Here is a 14321-nt window from a genome sequence, read left to right as displayed (position 1 = left end):
AGAGTGAAGTGGTTTTAATTTATTTCTGACATATTTTGTACGGTTTTTAGACTGATATTTACCACACTGATTTTTCTCTATTATTTCTTAAGTCTACTGACAAATTTACATTATTTTAATCAAAATAATTGTTAACTGACATTGTAACTAAATAAAATTATCTATGTATAATATATTTATTTGAGATTGGTTTTAATTTATTTAAAAAGTATTGGACCTGATTTTTATTGGGTTATTTAAAAAATTTAAATAAAATTAATTTTTTAATTAATTATTTTTAACAATTATATCGCTTATTCCATTAATTAAAATAATAAAACATTTTTTTATGTTAAATTATTATTTTTTATTTTATTTATATATATTAATATCTTTTAAGTATTTTTACTAAAAAATAATCACCACCTCCTCAAAATCATTAACTATCATTAATTTTTTCTCCTTCTAAGTTTTGTAAAAAATCCCAAGACCTTGTATTTAGATTTTTCAAATAACCCAATAAAATCAAATATCACATTACTCCATCTCTCATCCATCAAATTAATTAATTCATTAATCAAAATACTAAAATACATTTTATTTTAAATTATTATTATTTATTATATATATATATATATATATATATGAGTATTTTTATGTTTTTTTCCAAAAAAAAAATATTATCATTTTCTCAAAATCATCGCCCAAAATCATTGTTTTCTTTCCAAATTATTTAAATCATTAATTTTTTTTATCATTATTTTCTCTCCAGGTTATTTAACAATGCCCAATCCCAACAAGGCCTTAGTTGGTCTTCATGTTTAAATTATTTTATTAACTCAAATAAATTAAATATCATTTTACTCTTTTTATATTATATCATTTAATTTATTAACTAAAATATTAAAATATTTTTTATTTTAATTTTAATTTTATTTATTTATATATATCAATAAATTTTTAGTTCTTTTACTTAAAAAAATTATTATTTTTCTTAAAATTATCACCTTTCATTCATTTTTCTCACTCTTAATTTTTTAAATAACCTAATAACAAACATGTCCCATGAGAAATAATGATATATATATATGTATATTGGGAATTTTTTATTTGTAATATTATTTAACATTTAAAATTAATTTGATTGATATTATTTTGTAAATTATTTTATATAATAATAATAAATATAAAGTTTTATTAGTTTTTTAGAAAACATAACTAAAGTTGTTTAACTTGAATACAAAAATGAAAATGTTAGTACAACTATTTGTATGATTAGTTGGTCTTTATGTGTGTACGAGGGAGAGAGAGCTCAGGTCAATTTGCTTTGTTTTATTAGTACGATTTCAAAAGCAAACGCGTTATTTTTGTTTTATTTATTTATTTATTTATTTATTTATATGCCTCCTTAATAAAAAATAAATAAAAGTTTAAAAGTTTAGATATATAATTTATTAGAATAATTGAAATGTGAAGAATTATTTAAAAAATATATAAAAAAAATAGATTTGAATCACCTTTAAGTTGAAACTGTATAACAATGTTATTATCTAATAGGTAATATTTTTATGTATAATACTGAATTTTAATTTAAAAAAATTAAATAGGGAATTTAGCATGAATTTCATGAACTTAAAATATTTATAAAAAAAATTGATTTTGATAATAAAATAGATGTTAGTTTTATATAACAATATGAGATGATTTGTTTTCTTAATATTTAAAATTGATCAAAAACAACTTGACCCACTATTTATCATCATTAATTTGGGTTTTATGCTTAAATTAAATTTAAAAGTAGTAAAAAAAAAAATTGCTTACAAAATTTCATAGTCTTTAACAGGTTGAGTTATTATCCAATTTTTAAATTAATGTTTTTTATCGTAGCATACAATAAAAAATTAATTTAACTATGATATTTAAACATTGAATTAATTATTTATGTTATTAGAGAAGCTACTTGGGGGAGGGCTTTAAGACAATCATAAATTTCACTTATTAGAGCTCCAACTATTAAAAGAATACAAATTGGTCATCAAACTCCTACTTTTGAACTATTTGTCTCTAAAGAGTATATTTTAACAAAACATGAACAAGTCAATGTTAATTCCAAAATCTCAGTATATCATTTTTTCCACCTAAGACTTTTCATCTCAAATCCAAATTCCATTAAATATGATAGAAACAATTATAATCTATATTTCAATCACTTTGAATAAATACTCAATAAAATAAGATAAACAAATCATATTAAATTCTTGATTTTCAATAATTAGCTTAATTGAAATATTTTTTTAAAGTCAGCTAAAAGAATGTCAAGATAACCTAACTAAACATTATAACCACTACTTTTATAGGTAATCATTTAAACTAACATGATCTGCCAAACCATTATACCATTTCAATCCAAATCCGTATTTTTATCCCATTATAGTGTCTTGATTTTAGTATAATCGAAGTAATAAAACCAGATTTAAATTTAACCAAAAATCGACCCAACTCATCCGCGAACACTCTTATTACTATATATCACAATTAAAATTATGTTAAAAAATTATTAAAATAAAAAGAAAGTGAATTTGTTTATATTTAATATATTTTTATTTATTAAAATAGATAAAAATAAATAGTTTGTAAAATAATGTAAAAAATAAACTATTTCTTTTCTTCTTTTGTCAAATTTATATAATCTATTGAATCAAATAATTGTTTGTATATATTTTTTATTATTTTGAAAGTTTCTCATTGTATGCCCTATGTTGAAGTCACGACACACCTCTATGATGGATCTTCTTAAATTAAAATAAAATAAAATCTTGATACCATATAATATAAAGACATTCTCTATAAAGAAATTGATCATTTTTAACTCCACAATATTTGCCAATAAAGTCAACTTGAGACCAAATACATTATTTTGTTGTTTTTTAATTATTAAATGTGAAAAAAATATTAATCATCTCAAATAATTTGTTCTATACCCCAAACGCGTCTCCAACCAACCCCTAATGGGATGCCACTATGTTCATTTTACCTTATCTTGAAATTATAAATATTTTTAATTAAATTATATTATTTTATCTAAATTAATACTGAATAACATAATTTACACAAAACAATATATATTTTTTCATTCAAACTCAGTTTCATTTCAAAAATTAATTTTTGATCTTGGGGAGAAACTCATGCAATGATCAATTTAACATTATTTGATGGTTGAGTTATTAAACTTTCGAAGAAATTATATTAATATGTTTGAATACATAAAAAATAATAATAATAATGTATAAAAATTATTAGTATTGAAGACGTGATGACATGTTATATTATAGTTGTTGCAAGCATATACTTGAGTCTATTTAAAAGCAAAATAGAATAATAATAATAAGGTTTTGTTTGGTTTAGAAAAATGACTCTCTTTCCACCATTATTTTTCATTTTTAATAAGAAAGAAAAAAAACACCATTAATGTCATTTTAATAGTTAATTTCTTTCACATTTTATACCTATACAATTTTTCTCACTTTTTTTTCTCTACTTAGAATATAGCTAAGATAAAATAAGGTGCAAAAAGTACTTGATAATTCAAAAAATTATATATATATATATATTCCAATCAAGACCTTAATTTTTTTTTTTTTTTTTTAAAAAAGAGAGAATAATTGTTCTTTTTTCATTATCATAAAGCCGGTCTCCACATGATCATGCTAAGTGGTCTTCACGTATAATTCAAGCAATATAGGCAAATTATATTTTTTTCAAATGAAGATAGAAACCTATTTTTCACATTTCAAATTACTTAATTTTAAAACTTTTGTTTTCCTTTTATAAGTCATGATCACAAAATTATACCTGTTTTCTCATTTCAAATGAACCGAATTTCATCTCAATCGTCATGAGGGGGATTGTGTTATATCCCGACAAATAGACCTTAGTCAACTTATATTGTCTATAAAATAATTTTGAATCTTTTAACTTCTTTTAGAAGTCTAAAAAAAAGAGTAGGGTGGGAGCAAAGTATTATTGATTTTTAGAATTATTCCCATAATAAGTGATCTTCCCATTGAATGTTCTTGTTACTTTATAGACAATGTTATGGATATAGAGTTGAGTATATATATTGAGTTATTAAAACTCTAACCCTAACACAAATCTAAAATATGAATTTGGGTAAGATAACTTGGTTTGAGTTAAATTTGGGTCGAATATCGTATATTGAATTCTTCTCTCTCGTTCTCTTCCTTTGTCATTTCTTACTCTTTTATCACACAATCTTTTCATATTCTCTAATTCACAAATAAAATATTATTTTTCTAAATTATATATTTAATTTTGTGAAAAAATAAATGTTATAAAAGTGAAATGTGATTAAGTTAAAACATGTTGATTTAGTAAAAAATAATTGTTAAAAAACTTATTAAAATGTCAAAAACATATTAAATGAGGCTAAATAAGTGAAATACTTATTTAACGAGCTAAAAAAATTTAAAAACGTATATTTGTTAAATTGGTTAAAACCGTATATAACGAGTTAAAAACGTGTTAAACGAGTCAAAACGTGTTAAACGAGTCAAAACGTGTTAAATTGGTCAAAACCGTGTTAAATGAGATATACCAAATCAATTGTTATCAGGTTAAAAATGTGTTAATCGAGACAAAAATGTGTTAAACGAGTCAAATACAAATTAAACAAGTTAACAAATTTAAAATAAAATTTTAATTTGAGTTATTCATTCCAAATCAACCCATATTAGTGAATAATATGGTTAAATGATGAGTTGAGTAATTTAATTTGAGTTTAACTAATATGAGTGGGATAATATGGGTTGACGTTACCTATTTTCTCACTCTTAGTTAAAACGTTTTTAATGTAACTCATTTTTCAATCGGTCAAAAAAATAAATCAGAAAACTTATTACAAAATGAAATATTAAAAAATTATTAAGTCTTTTTGTGTTTTTTTTGAATTAAAGAAGAACACACTCCACAGTTATGCCCCCACTTAAACTCAAGCGCTTCCAAATAAAATTAAATCCTTGACCTTCTAATCTTTTAAACCGACTCTTACCACTGGACTATCTAGATTATTTAACTTACTTATAAAACATATTGCAATTCTCTAATTTAAATTAAATCATGACATTTTTAAATGGCTTGTCCCATTTTGATTCGTGTTTTAAGTACTACGATATTTGTTTATATATGAGTTATGAGTTAACTCACTATTATATCATTTAGGGTGGATTGTTAAGTAAATCTATTTAGATTGTATCATTTAAAAGTCCAGTATTTTTTTTAATTTTTTTTTTTAAATTTTACAGTCACATATAAAATAAGATTTGATTGGGCTTTCTTGAATTCAATAGAAAAAATAAAAATAAAATACCCTCTTAACATCAAGCCCAATTGTTTTTTTAAAAAACTTGGCTCAATTAGTATCTAAAAGTCCACACTTTGTCGAGGCCCAATTGTTTGTTTAAGTGACATGTGACTATCACTTGAACTTCTCCATTGGATATATTTTTTTCATACACCATTCCGCCTCATCTGGCCCAAAATTATCCACGGATAAAAAAAAAACAATATATGATATTTTCAAAATTGTATAAACATTTCAAATATGATTATGTAAGAAATGAAAATATATAATTTTTAAAAGATAATTTCTTACTTATTAGGTGTATAACTTGTTTTTTATCTTTCTTTAATATATTCAATATATATGACTTTATATCATGATATACTATTTTTTCCCTTAAAATAAAGAACTAATAGTATATTTGAAAAATTATTATACATAGATAATGTCATTATCAATTTCTCTAATTTTTTCGGAAAAATCCGATTTGAACGGTTCAGATCTATCGAGATACTGTCCAAGTGTTATAAATTCCAATACCTATATTCACCAATCACCACTTAGATTTATAATTGAGAAGACACAAAAGTAGCTATGGTTGAATCTTATTCATTAGACCTAATTCGTCTAAATGATTTTTTTTATATAATACAATAAACAAAAAATTATAAAACAAATACAAAGCTTATACTATTTATTAGATTTGAAACTAAATACTCAATTTTTAGATAGATCAAATTGATCTTTATTTTGAATTACATCATCTATGAATCGGCCAATAGAGATATAAGAAGATCCTCCTTCGATCAATGCCTTCCTACTCTTCTCGCTTAAATCCTTAACCCTCTTCCTCGTCTCATCCATATCACTCCCACCATTCATCAACCGTTTTATCGCGTTCTCAATAACTTCGGCCGCCACAATCTCATTCCGATTCTGTCTATAATCCATCTTAACTTCAACTGCCAACTCCAATTCTTTAACCATAAAAAACGCATTCATCGGTTGCTCCGCATACAAAGGCCAAGCCGCGATCGGCACCACCATACCACAAACTCTCCAAAATCGAGTTCCACCCACAATGCGACACGAATCCCCCAACCGCAACATGCGACAAAATGTCCACTTGTGGCGCCCACTCAATCAATTTCCCCAATTCACGAGTCCTCTCCAAAAACCCTTCCGGAAGTACCTCCCGCGACATCCTCAACGACCATATGAACCGGCACCGGCTACGCTCCAACGCCACCGCGATCTCCTTCACTTGCTCCTCCACGAAATTACCCATACTCCCAAAACAGAGGAACACCACTGAAGAACGAGGCTGATCATCCAGCCAACGCATGATCTCGTCTATTCCATTGCTCTTCTCGTGATTCACAATTGGACCCACATGATAAATCGGTCCCAATTTCTCATTTTCTCTAATCGCCCGGGGTTCCAACTCGGCAAATGTATTTACCACAATACCATTGGATTCTTTAAATTTGTTAGTTAAGCCAAGTAATATGTCGGGGTTGTGGTTCTTGTCGATCAACACCAAAGGAATAACACTGGCCGGGTAAGGGTGGGAGAAGATGGGTATGTTAAGAACCGAGTCCGAATTCATCAATTCGGATCCTTCCATACCCTGTTCGCCTATCAAGGTTTGCATATGGTTCATTAAACCGACAAAAGAAGCGCCCGTTGGAAAGTATACATAAGAAGGGACGTGAAATTCCTTTGCTACATCAACCATGCATGCACAAAACATGTCCATTACTACTCCCGCGAGATTCCCTGATCCGGGTCGACACACGAACTCGGCCATGATAACTTCCCGGACTATCGGTTTTTGGATCTCTCCAATGCTTGCAAAGAAACGGGCCGATTCATTTAAATGTTTGATTGAGTTCATGTCGGGTTCCCGTAAATGGACGAACCTTATGCGTGTTTGGGAAGTGGTGGTTAAGTCGGTAGTATTGGTGGCGCCTGAACCAGGTAGTTTGATGACCAGAACCGTGATGGAAAGGTGTTGGTTTCGCGCCACCATGAGCTTGGCCATCTGAACCATGGATACTAGGTGGCTAATGCCTGGGGAAGGAATGAAAACCAGTTCTATTTTCTTCTCCATTATCAAATAAGATTTGTTTTTTTCTTTCTTTAGATTTAGATTTAGATAGATATTGTTCTACTTTATATAAAAGTAAAACTACATCCATTTCAATTTATTCATCTATCTGTTTTCTTCATAACCACTCATCTTCCTTGGTCCATATTCTCAAATTCCATGTCTCATTTAATAAAATGCTTCATGTTTTCTCTAGAATAACAAAAGAAGCATATTCTAGAATTGTTTATAGTTATAACCCTTATCATTTTTTTTTCTTAATTACCATTTTCAAGTATCATGAGATTTTGTCTAGAAAATAAAAAGTTGGTTAGTTAAGATTATAAAATTGTGTTTATTTTGATTTTGTTGTTTAGACGTATCAAATTTATTTATAAAGCTCTATATTGACATATTTAAAATCTTGTAGAAATATAAATATTTAAAAATAAGACTATCTCCATTTTATTTTATTAATCTCTTTGTCGTTTTCTTCATAACCACTCATCCCTTGGTCCATATCCTCATTCCCATGTCACGTTTATTATTTATCATGATGATTTCTAGAAATTATTTTCAATAAAATAACAAATGTATGGTGTCTAGAAGTTTCACATTATTTTAATTTTGTTAATTGACAAACTGTCAAAGTTTATATTGATGTTTCAGTTTTGACGTATCAAATTTATTTGTAAATAAACTCCATATTAATATATTCGAACTCTATTACGAATATAAAAATATAATTAATAATTTTATTATAACCATTTAAAATAAATTGCTATATAAATATGAATGATGTGAGAAAATTTGGATGAAGGAATGAAAGAGAGAATAATGTGACGTAATCTTGATTGGGTCGAAAAAATAAAATAATTTATCTCTTCCCTCACACGTCATTTTCTCTCTCAAATTCACTACCCCTATCACTAATTTTTTTTTTCCACCACTTTCCTAAACTGTTTTGAATTTGCATAAATTCATTACCAATGTATAGGACTTTGGATAAACGATTACCATTCTCGTCCTTACGTTTCTTATTATCGTTGTGTGGATCGAGAAATGTCTTCGTCCAGATGACATGATCGTCCTTGTCTCAAAGTAAGGAAAAGTCAAATTGACATGAAAACGTCTTATGGAGTGATAACCTTTCAATGTCTACATGCAATGCAAATGCTATGAGCATGAAGCATAATCATCTATGTGGCTTTTATGATGTTTTCAATTGGTGGAACTCGTTTTTGGTTCGTTTTAATGAACTTGTGGATCTTAGAAAGATGGTTAAGAAAAGAAATCACATCAATCATATGACGACCCATGTCGTCATGCACACACGTGTTCCTATGGAGAAATAGGCGCACACTTTCCAACTGATCATTTTTATTTAATATAAAAGTATCAAACGTGGGGGTTAGTTAAATCGTATAAGTCGTTACAAACACTCACCTCTCATCCTCATCTTACAAATACGCACGATGTCTCAACAAAAATATAAAAAACGGTTTTATGTTCAATTGATATAAAGGAATAATGGATAAGAAAATCAAGTCTTCTTTGAGCTCCTTATTTTCTCGTCTTTTGGTCTTTCACCTTATTCGTTCTCCTTGGTGTGCCTCTTGTAGCGTTTTTCTTGTCGAGGTCGTTGTCGCTTTGTGTTGTTCCACTCAAAAGAGTAAAAGACATATGGATTGTGGTTGATCATGACCTTTATGACTAAGTCATTTCCTCAAAGGGCGTTATCACACTTAGCTTGAACATCTTGTGGTGAAGCCCACAACACTTGCGATGAGCGGTTCGAATGGATAACTTCGTGGCATCAATTATAGACCTACCTACAAAACAAACACCAAAGACAATAAAACTTTTTTTAAAAGCCAGAATGTACTCATGGGCGCATATCTCAACTATAATGCATACATGTATGTACATAAGTATAGTAGACACATAAAGACTTTCGATGTGGTTTGACCGTTCAGGAACGACGAACGTTTATGTCTTGGGAATCGTAACCGAGATTTTGTTTTTATGGAGAAGTTATAAGAGATAGTCCACTCGCTCTGGTCGAAGAGCATAAAAAAATTGCAGACAAGAGGAAGCGTCGTCTCAATTGGAAATTTCTCCTCATTCCCATAAATCCATAATGCATATCCCTCGAAAGGGACCTCATCGTCGGGGAGAAGGATCGCTCATGTGTACCTAGATTCATCCTCTAACATCATCGCTCAAATTTGGAACAGAAATATCATTCTGTTAGGAGTTTTAATTATGACCGAGCCTTTCAAGTTCTTTAATTCAAGAAACGGGTTCTTGATGATGGAATTCAACACTCTAGCGCAGCGGACATAGAATTAGAGGAGAATTCGAGGTTAGGGAGAGAAGAGCCGAAGGGGAGGAGAGAAATACCACTAGATCACACCTAGCGGTCCAAGAAGGGGGAGGAGGGCCGAGAGATAACTTAAACACCAAGTTCCAAAATATTCAATTCATAGCCCCAAAAAGTGGGGTGGGCATCACCATTTAAAGAGGCTGGTTTACCCAAGAGTATTCGGTTACAACAAACTTTCAAAATAACAGAATTCGGTTTCAAAAGAAATAAGAGAGAAAGTAAACAAAACAGAATTATTCCTTAAAAATCATAAACTGGCCCATATGCACACTTGGGCCGAGAGATGGATGAATAAAATATTTTAGGGCCGAGGTTTTTGATGAGCCGCACGTAACATAATCCCCCCTTCGAGATTCGTCGCCCTTGACGAAAAGAACGTGGACTGGTCAGCCTCTAATATGCATCTTCAACTTCAAAACTATTGCTTCGGTCGGGCTTCGGCACATTCAGCAAAAGTCGCAGCATAAGACCGTATTTTCACAAAAAACTTTCGGCAGAATCGCTTCAGTAGTGGAACTGGCCGGGTCCTTGCAGTCCTTTGCGCTGCTGGGTCGCTTGCCACTCCGCCCCTTTCTGGAATTTCTGTGCACCCAAGGTCGAGTTTTTCAGTGTTTAGAGCTGGCCTTGGTTGCTGCAATGTCCCCAGCGCCTGGTGCAAAAATAATTTCTTCCAACTTCGATTAAACTCCTTACTTGGCTCAAAAATCCAGGCCAAGTCTTTCTCCCAAACGAGCTTAACAGCAGCATCGAATGAACCATAGCTTCTAATTAGATCATTAGGAATATCTTCCAAGGTCATTGCAGCTAGTGAAACAGTTTGGCCTTCGGGCTTACTCTTTACTTGCATTTTGGCAGCAACAATATATTCATCTAAGGTCTTTTCCAACTGGTTTCCATGCATCAAACTGGCCTGCGACCGAGGAATCCCTTTAAGGACCGTGGTTCTGTCTTGCTTATCATAGGATAGGGTCAGCTTTTCAAAGTCCCAAGAAGACGGGCCTAGAGTAATCAGTCATTCAATTCCCAACACAATATCATATCCATCCATGGAAATTACCTTCATTTCTGTTTGGTATTCGTTGCCTTCCATCGACCACTTCAAGTCCTTACAAACACTAGAACATAAAACATTAGATCCATCAACCACTCTAACCGATTGTACCTGGGTTGCTATGCTTTTGTGGTCTATTTTCTCCAAAATCCTGCTATTGATAAAATTGTGGGTGCTGCCTGTATCGATCAAGATCACCACCGGCAGGTTCCCAACTTTGCCAAGAATCTGGAGCGTTTGAAAAGGCGTTAGACCCGGTCAGGGCATGTAAGGATATGGCTGGTTCATCCCTTGAGCCGAGCAATGAAGGTAAATCATCCAAAACAGGTTCTTGGTCAGGTTCTTGATCTTCTTGATTGGCCGAAACCATGAATAACTTTGATTTACACCTATTGTTTGGTTGCCATTTTTCATTGCAAGAATAGCATAGACCCTTCTTTCGCTTTTCATCCATTGAGGCTGAGTCTAATTGCTTAACATGGCCCTGGTTTGCATTTGAAGAGGACCCATATGATGAATTCTTGAAGTCAGTATTGGTGCTCGGCCCGACTGTGTTGATATTGGATGGCGTGGGCAGCAATGATGCTTCAACGCTGTACAAGTTACCACTGCTCATTAAGGACCGATATGTTGCTTCTTGGACTTTAGCCATGGCCATTGCTTCGTTTAAAGAATCTGGAAATCGCAACCTGATGCAGTTCGCAATCTCTTCCCTTAAACCGGACAAATAACAATCAATGACGTAGTCCCTTGGCATATGTAATAACTTTTGAGAGATCGACATGTACCGGAGGTTATATTTTTGAACCGACCCAACCTGTTTTAAATTCATTAGTTGTCTCATTGGTGTATCATGTATAGATGGCCCGAATTGAGTCATAAGGTCTCTTTTGAACACATCCCAAGATAAGGCTTCCATATGATTTTGGTTTTGAAGATATGACCCGTACCACATTCTTGCTTCGCCAGAAAAATGAATGGGGGCAATTTCTAATTTAGTGGCATCCTTAGTTTTGTCCACCCTGAAAAATTGCTCGGCAGATATTAGCCAGCCCTCGACATCGGACCCATCAAACTAAGGAAAATCGACCTTGGTTAGCCGAGTAGGAGGAGCATAGTGTTGATCGCGGTTCTGGCCAGGGTGCGGGGGCCTAAATGGTGAAGGACCGTGGCAAGAATTATCATCATAGGGTCTGTGGCGGGGTTCTTGCACGTTTCCAGATGCCCCGCTCTCAAGGGCCGCCATTCTTTCTTCAGCCACATCAAATCTACGGTCTATGGCAGCTTGCATTGTTGCTGTTTGTTGAGACAAGTTTTCAATCAGGGCCTTGAGCGCATCCATTTCCGATTGCTGGCGAGTTTCTACCATGTTGAGAATCGGCCAGCTCTGATACCAAGATGTTAGGAGTTTTAATTATGACCGAGCCTTTCAAGTTCTTTAATTCAAGAAACGGGTTCTTGATGATGGAATTCAACACTCTAGCGCAGCGGACATAGAATTAGAGGAGAATTCGAGGTTAGGGAGAGAAGAGCCGAAGGGGAGGAGAGAAATACCACTAGATCACACCTAGCGGTCCAAGAAGGGGGAGGAGGGCCGAGAGATAACTTAAACACCAAGTTCCAAAATATTCAATTCATAGCCCCAAAAAGTGGGGTGGGCATCACCATTTAAAGAGGCTGGTTTACCCAAGAGTATTCGGTTACAACAAACTTTCAAAATAACAGAATTCGGTTTCAAAAGAAATAAGAGAGAAAGTAAACAAAACAGAATTATTCCTTAAAAAACATAAACTGGCCCATATGCACACTTGGGCCGAGAGATGGATGAATAAAATATTTTAGGGCCGAGGTTTTTGATGAGCCGCACGTAACACATTCCTCATTGACTAATCTTTACACATAATACTATAGGTGTACAAATGACGTCACACAACGCACATCTTGTACTATCACAAAACAAAGGACGATGTGCCCAAGATTAGAACCATTGCATATAAAAAGGCGAAGTTGGGTGATGTACCATTTTTCGCTTTTATTTATTATTTTTGTCTTTTTGATTTTTGATCTTTTTGATTTTTTTTGTTTAATGTGTAAAATATTATTCTTAAGAATGACCAAAAGTTTATTTCAAGATAAGCATCCATTATTCCTAGCAGAGTCACCAGAAAAGTTGTAACACCAAAAATTAACCCTTCCCGAAAAGGGGGTTTTGATTACTTGATAGTCGCGCTCCATAACTCACCTTTCTCTCGAGTCTCGAGTAAGACGATGAACCAAAATGGTAGGTTTGACTAGAGTGAATTTTAAAAATATCGATTTAGACTAGTTTTGAATTTTTAGAGTTGTCACCTAATTTACTACTAGAGAAATTAAGAAAGAAAAACATTTTGCGTATTCAAATGAATTTTAGAGACTTTGTTCTTGGTTCGGTGCTTAATTACACGTGAGAAATGGCTCCCAAACTATGTCTCACGTGCCTGTCACATGACAGTCTATTCTTTAAACATTTGACATTAAAAAATGGGATATATGATAAATTTAGTATTATAGTTGGAGCGATTTTTCAAATTTAGGACCCTCCTATTATTGTCATTTAAAGAACTATTATTTTCTTATTTAATTATATTTAGAACTCCCTTAACGTCTGTTATTTATTTAACGTTAATTTTTTTTCTTTATTATATTTCTAACCTAATTTCTTTATTTCCTTCTTTTCTTCCTTCCATTGGCGTTCGCGCCCGATTTTGAAATCAACAGGCGATCGACCGACCTTCTACTTCATCGACGTTCTTCTTCATCGACGTTTGTTCTTCTTTGTCAACTGTTTTCTTCATTGACGATTCTTCTTCGTCGACGATTTTGTTGGGAAAAACTCTGAAAGAAACACAAAAGAAGAAAACAAAAGAAAGAACACACTAACATAATTTAATAACGGAGTTCGACCAAAATGTTGCCTACGTCTCCAAGCACTAAGGCTATCAATTAATAAGGAAGAAGAGATACAAATATTGGGTGCAATAAACCAAAGAGGGGAGAGTTTCTTTTATACAATAAGAAACTTCTCCAACTCCCATCATCTTCCGATGTGGGATTTATACTAATTGTGAATATAGTTTCTTTTTTTATACTAAGAAACTTCTTTCACTCCCATCATCTTCCGATGTGGGATTTTAATTGTGCCAAAAACAACAAATCTCCACCTTGGCACAATATCCAAATACTAATCTTCAATATTAAAAAATAAATCTTCAGTGCTTCCAATTGGCGCTCTTCAGTTCCGACTCAAACGCGGAAGATGTTTACCATATCTAAACAATTAGATTTGGTTTCCCCATGTCTTTCATCTCGAACTCTTTACCCAATTGAGCCTTCAATTTGTCAACTTCATATTGGCTCTTTGATGCTATCAACATATCATCAACGTACAAGAGTAGATAGATGTAAGACTCATCTTGCA

General features: G+C 31.9%; 1 pseudogene; it reads right to left on the bottom strand.

Annotated features, from left to right (window-relative positions):
* Positions 1-5934: 5934 nt before the first annotated feature.
* LOC124932300 lies at positions 5935-7490 on the bottom strand (annotated as a pseudogene).
* Between the last annotated feature and the right edge of the window lie 6831 nt (positions 7491-14321).

This window comes from Impatiens glandulifera, chromosome 3 (genome assembly GCF_907164915.1).
Source record: "Impatiens glandulifera chromosome 3, dImpGla2.1, whole genome shotgun sequence".
In the NCBI taxonomy this organism is placed as follows: Eukaryota; Viridiplantae; Streptophyta; class Magnoliopsida; order Ericales; family Balsaminaceae; genus Impatiens; species Impatiens glandulifera.
The sequence above is the reverse complement of the archived record's forward strand: the minus strand, read 5'-3'. Positions and strand labels throughout refer to the sequence as shown.